The following is an 8,576-nucleotide window of genomic DNA, read 5'->3' as shown; positions in this document are numbered from 1 at the left end:
GCTAGTTGTTGCTGCAGAGCCTCATTTGTCCTCCTTGTACTATCCATGGCTTCTTCCAGTTGGCGAATACGGATAGTGTTAAGGTTGGAGTTGGCATCAATTTCCACGACTCTGCCAATCGCTGCTTGACCTTGTTCAGTGTTCCTGGCAATCCTACAGACCATGATGGGCAAGACTCAGTCCGCTGAACCTCCCCCGCTTATGTTGTAGAAGCTTCGGTCCTGTTGTAAGGTAAAGGCTGACCCTGCTCATCGCTCCATCGGTTCAAGGTTATTACCCACATGGGCCTGGGACCTTGAAATGTCGGACGGGGATTTGGGTTTGGAGCTACTGGGGGTAGGTTGTTGACTTCTGGTTCGGAGTCGGAGTTATCCGAAAACCCTCAGCACGATGATCATCCAAAGGGATCGGGTAATCATCTTCTGGCTCCTCATCAAGCCATCCCCCATTGCCTTGGTTTGGATAGTACGGATCGTCGGGAAGGTGGAAGCCATCCATGCTATCTACGCGAGAATGGGGAAAGAAAGGTTTATAGACGTACTAATCTAGGATACTTATAAGATGATCGTTACTAGCCGACCCAATACTTGCATAGTGCATACCAATTACATGTAACCGAAGCAGGATAGACCTTTGATTAAGCGACCCTAACTCTAAGTCCACAATCAAACAAGAACAAGAAATGAAGCAAAGATTACAGATTCTAAGTCTATAGCACCTTAGCCACATGTAACCGTGGTGTATCCACTTAGAAACTATACCCTACTAGTAACGACCATTTTAGTTATCACATATGTAGTTTATAGAATGCAGAATACTCATATAGTATTCTTGTTCTAACGTTCGTGTGGTAGTGTTGGTAAGTTTTTAGACTTGTTGCAACACCACAATCACTCTTAGGCACATGCTAGTCACTCCTAGGAAAATGTAGTTGATCAGGCTACATCCACCCAGATGTGACTATATGTCTCTAAGCCTAATTGTGCTGCTCAACAATCTTAATACTTTTGTTCTGTTCTAGTATGATACTGACCCTTTGTATTTATGGATGTATGTATATATATATATATATATATATATATATATATATATATATATATGTATACACACACTTAGTTAAATATTTTAGTATTTAAAAGTAAATATTCTTGGTTAGAGTGTTTTAGTCTCGAAGTGTTTATAGTTTGTATATCTTTTATGGGTTGATATACTTGATTCACTATAAACAATGCTCTGATACCAATCTGTCACACCCCAAAACCGAGAACGGCGGAATACGTTCTGGGGTGGAGGACGTCATGTACAATATCACAACAATGCATAATTGTAAAAAGAAGCGACAACAACCATTGCATTAATGTAGTAATTGTAAATACAAGCATGTTCTGTATAGTTTGATAGACACCAAAAGTATAAACAAAAATAAAAAATGGGTCTTGTATATGCTCCATCTTTTCAAAAGCTGCATCAGTACCTGTCTATTTTTGACCTGATAATAAAAGTTATTTTGAAAATGTGTATCAACATAAAGCTGGTGAGTTCATAAGAATTTAGTGTCGTTGCTTGTATAAAAGTGTTTACAATCATGTATTATAAAAGCTGTGATTAGTGTTTGAAAATAGTAAAATCCCTAGAAAATCCTATATTTTCTAGATTTGAATATTTGTAATTTTGATCCTTTGAGTGTGTAAAAGTTTTCCCAATGAGATTTTCAGTTATAAAAATATAGTTATAGATTTCATTCATGCAAAGTAGAAGAAGGAAGGTAGTATCTTATTTCAGCAGTTTTACTGCCGACTGGAAATACTAGTGTTGCAACTTCAGTTAGTAATATATATATATATATATATATATATATATATATATATATATATATATATATATATATATTCACTTCGGGAAGTTAGTTTAACCTTGAATTCTTAGTGCGTTAATCTGGGTATGAATGTGATCTCTCATGTAACCAAACTGAGTGATAATATAGTGTCCGATGAGCTTCCCGGTCATACGTAGTGTAGTGATGTTTTGTCACCCCTGGGCGTAGTCGGCTCGGACTGTAGTTAGCAGTCGGGATGTGATATTGTCTGTCATGTATAGACCTATACATGTAGTGTTTGCTTTCCCTCCGATTTGCTCTGGTTACACGGTGTTTGTACAGTAGAGTGTCGTATAGAGTAATAGTGTGTCACATTCTGCATTAGTGTATTCTCTGGTATTATAGTATAATGAACTTTTTAGTATAGTGTATAGATTGTTCTCTTTAACATGTATTAACTCGTAATAGTAGTAATTGTAGTGAGCATCATAGTGATAGGGGTAATGAGAAGTAGTCTTAACTATACCTATTATAGTTAAATGGAGTGTGGGATTGCATGCCTTTGATTTACAAAGTTATTGAACTGATTGAAGACTTTCATATCTAACACAAATATATACGATATATAATTAAGAATTCAACGACAATCGGACAGATAACAGTATACCCTAAGACCACAATCAAACAAGAACAGGAAGTAAGGCGAGTTATCAGTCCTAAGTCCTTCAAGTCTTACCTATATAAATATATTGGTGTAGATATAGTTTAAAAGAAAAGAGGTTTAAAAATAGTTTGAAAATATTTTAATAACAATTTAACATAAAAATGCGTTTGATAGTTATTTAAAATAGTTTTGTTGACAAAGTAGTTAAAAGTATAGAAAATCCTTTTTGTTAGCAAGTTATAAATCACATGTGATTGATACTATAACTTAGTGTATTCAACTTGTATTCCCCCCCCCCCCCCCATAAAACATTTAAAAACATTTGAAAGGTTAATTAAGGGGTATGAACTCACCTGCAACGAGTGGATCGGATGGAAGTGTCGGTTTAATGCTTGGTGTCAAGTGAAGACTTGAATACAATTTATGACCCTAGTAACATATGAAGACATATGTTTACACATAACTAGTGATAAAAACACTAATTAAACACATATAGACATCCTAATGCGAAGAAAAATGATTTGGTCAACTGCTAGGAGGCTATTAGGTTGAAAGGAAGGAGTGTAAGGCATCACTATGGAGTTTACTCCTCCAATACCCACCTTAGGTGAGTTTGCGGTTGAGGGACCAATTCCCCCTTGAGTTTACGGCCGTAAACTCATGCGAGGAGTGTATTTGTGTGCTCAAGGGTCTCTTACATCACTAGGAAGGGTTGTATGGTTAAATCCAAGGCTTGAGAAGTGATTAGGGTTCAAAAGGGGCACTCCCTTGGAGATTGCGGTCCTTGGACCACTCCTTGGGAGTTCACGGTCGTAAACACTAGGGTTTACGGTCGTGAACCCTTGGGCACATCATTTCCTTTGTTTTTGTGGTCCTAAGCTCACTCCTACATGTTTCTAGGTTAAGGTCCAAGGCTAAATAAGGGGTTTAGGGCTCATTTTACATCATTTGAGGGAGTTTATGGCATAAGAATGTTCTTGGGCCGTAAACCCTCATTCTAGCCTCCAAAATTGATGTTTAAGGTCCAAAACACTTCAAGTGTAAGTTTTAAGCTAGTCTCTAAGCATAAGGAAGGAATTTCGGGGCATTTTGGCACCCTTTTAAGTGTTTACGGCCTAAGAAGGTTCTTGGGCCGTAAATTCCTTGTTCTTGACATTCTTGGGTGATTTTAATGCTATATTGACATGAAATGAGCTTTAGTACAATGTAGGGTAAGAGAACTTACAGTTTGGGGACGAAAACTTGCAAATTCTTGGAAGAATCGGGCCTTGAAGAGAGAGAGAGTAGAGAGAGAATGTGTCTAGGACGGTCAAAAGCTTAAGTTGGTGACCACTCAACTCTTATATAGGGTTTGAGTTTGTGGCCAGGTGGGAATCTACTCGATACCGACATTAAACGAAGCTTATGGTTGTACCCGATTAAATGGTCGTAATTTGACTTGATCATAACTAAAAACTTTTCAGGGGAATATTAAGGGTGTTTCACGTGTTTCTAATTAAAAGTTCCAATTTAAAAGTTCCAATTTAATTTGCATGATCAAAAATGTTAACGGAAAAATTTAATAAAAACAAGTTTTATTAACGGAAATGGGTTACAGTGACGGAATAAATTTCGGGTCATCACACCTTGCAACTCTTCACTTCTGATAAGCATTCAATGAGATCCGTTGCCAAGGAGAGGATCACCTTTTGCAATAGTGAACCAACTACAAAACAATGTGTAAAAGTAGGATCTGAATACTTGTGGTGGTTCCTTTCTTACTAAAATATAATAAGCAAATTAACATGCATTATTTCACCTCATATATAGTTTAGAAAAAAATTTATTTAAAAACAACAAAAAGTACTCACATGTCTGCAATTTATGAGGAATTACATCTCACTACTTTTTTTACCTCAAATTACAGCAAAAAAAAAAAAAAAAAAAGAGAGAACACCGACAACCAAAAATAAATTCAAAGATCTGATATTTATAAAAATTTATTGCTTATTTAACTATTCCAAAGTATTGTTTTTGATGCCGTCAAAACAATCGACCCATTTTTACACTTTACTCTAATTTTATGTGATTTTTACATGACCTTATGACAGGAAGATGATTGATAGAGCATGTAAGGTTTATAATAAATAAAATAATGATATTTTAGTGAAGTTTCCATGTTTGAAAACATTATGAGATGCAAGCCTTTTGTTTTGCCAAATTAGATTATATGTCATGACAATTAATAGTTTAGTTACCAATTTGCCAAATTATTCTAGTCTTAAAGAAGAAGAGAATGGATATAGATATAAATTACCAACAATTAACATTACTCAACTGATCTGTTAAATGTGCTTCCTGGATGTTTATATTGATCCAGAAAAAACCTTTAGCCTGTAAATGGGGAAAAAATGTGTTAATGCAATAAATAGCAACATGCTTCCATTTCTTCCTATGGAACATTATACTTTGGAAAATTTTCTTAATTATAGCAAGTGAAGGTCTATCTAGAAAATATATGTTTGCTTTAACAAAAAAATGTCATTAAGACCAAATAGGAATTTTAATTTTTATTTGTAATTACCGTTAAAAAGAATGTCATTAAAATCTAAAACGGTAAACACAGGAAATTTTCATCAAAATCCCTTAAAACCACTAACATTCAATGATTGGTTGGAAATGGAATGGAATCCATTGTGTTTATGTTTATTTCACCTCTTTGTAATGAATTATGCTTCCGGGTCCCTTTCCATTACCCTTCAATATTTCAAGTTTTGATAAATGTTTGCAACAAACAAACAAACAAATATTGTTATATTATAACCTGCCAAATAAAAAGATAGTTAAAAGTACAATAAAAAAAAAGTTAAAGGAAAATAGAGGAAAGAGACATAAATGATACACAAAATAGAAAAAGATGAGATTTATTGGTTATATTGGTATCCACTTTGGGGAACAAGAGTGTGCCAGAAAGTTTTTCGAGTGGACATATCTCTGAAAATCAACAAACTAAAGGGACAAAAATTGGTAAAACGATCAAAATTTAAAGAAAACAAATTTTGGATATTAATTGAAAAAAACCGGCCACCAAAAATATAATTTACTCCAATAATAAAAATCATCAAAAAAATGTATTAAACATGAATGAGCTAACAAAAGCATCGGAATGTGTTCCATGAAGTGGTATTCCAAATATTTTTCCTGCACAATTGCTAACATTTCACGATAAATAAAATATATATAAGTTACAATTCTACATTGTTATTTGTTATATATATATATATATATATATATATATATATATATATATATATATATATATATATATATATATATATATATAAACAATTTGAACATAATTAATTTAGTGAACACCTTGTTGCATCAAATCCTTGGATGTTTCAATGTCTTGATGCCCTTGTACCACCATCTGGGCCCTAAGAAACAAGAACTTCTGTAAATAAAAAAGAAGGCTAAAATGGTCATTTACTCGTATTATAAAAAAACTTGTGCCCTTCTTAGTCCAAATTCAAGAAGAAGTTTGGATTTTCCAGCAAACAAAACGATGTCTTGCAGCATTTGTGGTGACTAATGATGCATAATTTATAAGATTCACATAAGGAGTTTCCAACAAATGAACAACCTGTAAGAAAACAAAATATAAATAAATGGATTTCAAATTTTCAATTCACATTATTTCAAAAACTATTTGGAATAGTGTGTTTGACTGATTGACTCACATCTACTAGGCCTTCAACTCTCATCAGGGGTATTTTAAGAAAGACAACTGACCCTTCTGTAATTACATACACTTCAACATTGGAACAATCAATCCCTTCAAGGTAATCAAAGAAGGCATCCTGATATAAGTTATATCATATAACAGAAGAAAATTGATATGAACGAAAATTTTTTTAAACTTGATTATGTTTTTATAAGGATCAAGTATTGTAGTACTAGTTTCAATAAATCTGAATTGAAGCTTTACCTCACATGCAGGAGATAAAGTTTCTGAAAACAAAAGCAATCTCTTCCTTAGATAATTTAAAATTTGCAATGAATCTTATTCATTCTTCTAAACCAACAAAACCTGTGTACTCACCACCAATGAGATTTTTCCAAAAATATAAGTCAAATCTGAAAGAAGTCACATATTGCAGATAACATATCAATCCTAGAGTTCCCATATTATTTTCAAAATTACATATCCTAAAGCCATTGTAATAAATTCCATATAGAAACAAACAAATCGCATAAATCAAAACTATAGAATGAAAATAGAGGAATTGAGAAATTAACACAACTCATTGTTTATGCTTTCTAGCTTTGCAGTACGCGTAACCCATAGCGAACTAATAGAGATAGTTTTGTAGAAGGTAAAATAGAGGATTAGGGTTAGAAAACTCAAATTGTGTCTCTTAAAAGTAAATATACTCAATAAGGGTGAGGGTTTATGTTGTGTAATAGAATGGTGGCAGATGGGATTGACAATAAAGAAGGAAAGCAGCTGGAGATGGGTCGAAGCTAATGATCGGGATGGGTATGGCAGAAAAACACAAAAGGAAAAGTAAAAGGACTTACCCGGAGGAGAACCGAATTCATGGATATAAGGTAATTGAGGAAGTGATGAGTTGTTGTTGGGACTTTTCTCTTTGAAAGCTCTAAATTCCCAAACGATCGACAGTGGATCCGACGATGGAACACAGATGACGTAGAGAAAAGCAGTTCAAGGGGTGGAAGCAAATGTTTCGTTGATGGCGAGAAAAGTATGAAGCAGAAATATCAGAAGAATCCAGAACATATCATCTGATAGACGATCGTGAACACACGCACACTCAATACAGTTGGCGAAGATAAAGACACGGTAGATTGCTAACACGTATAGACAAAGAATATACCTAATGTCAAAATATGCCCTTATTACTTCCAAGAATAATATAGGGACCATTTTTGCCAAAAAAATCAAAAGTTCACTATTCATCTTTTAACAACTTTAATATATATATATATATATATATATATATATATATATATATATATATATATATATATATATATATATATATATATTACTCGTTCATTGTAAGGGTTCCTAGTCATTAGAAACATACAATATGAAACATAATAAGTATAGTTTATGTTTTGCTAAACTACTAATCGCTATGAAAAGGTTAAACTCTCACTACAAACGGGTTTTTCATCACTACATAATAGGTATGGTTTATGGTTCCTTACACTACAAATACACTACAAGAGGGGTTGAATTTCACTATAGAAAAGGTTTTACACTCACACTACACGTAAACTCGTTATCGTAAATTAGGAGACAAGTCTTCATTGTACTCCTAGAGTACAGATTAAAATTCATGTAATTTATAACCAGAGTCTCTTGTAGGGAGAGCGTGATAATTGTGTATATATCTATATTGGGATTGACAACCCACACCCATGATGCTTGCAACAGCCCGTCCGGCCTGTCAGGGGTAACAAATGTCATACCAATTCCGACGCCTGAAGAACATCACAGCAGGTCTTCTTTGTCATAGTATTGTTATAACGACTCACATAGGGAGATAACAACACATATAGTTTACGGGAATTTCAACATTTAAAGGGATTTTACTTATTTAAATCTGCATACACTATTACAAGTATGAAATAACACACATACACTCGATCTTGGGATTTAAGACTATATATCATTTTATAAGGAAAATATTGGATTTTTCTTGAGTATACACAACATTTACAAACAAAGGTTTTACAAACTCTACATACAAAAGTTTATGCACTCACCAACTTAATTGTTGACACTCTTTCAAAATTACTTGTATTTCTCAGGTAATCAGTAAAACATGTAACTACTAGCTTTTAAGGATGGGATGCTACGACAACGTGGAAAACATTTTGTCATTATATTGTAATAGGGGTATGTTTGGTGCGATTTGGTTCGGTTATTGGTTAAAACGAAACCATAACCATTATGATTGGTTAATTCATTTTGGTAACCATTGGGTATGGTTAATATTGGTTATGGTTAATGGTTATTATCGGTTAACGTTTTTGGTTAATGGTTAATATTGGTTAACCATAATGTTCAAAATAATATAAATAATG

This window comes from Lactuca saligna, chromosome 8 (assembly GCF_052625555.1).
Source record: "Lactuca saligna cultivar CGN05327 chromosome 8, ASM5262555v1, whole genome shotgun sequence".
NCBI classification, from domain to species: Eukaryota; Viridiplantae; Streptophyta; class Magnoliopsida; order Asterales; family Asteraceae; genus Lactuca; species Lactuca saligna.
This window is presented reverse-complemented; position numbering follows the sequence as displayed.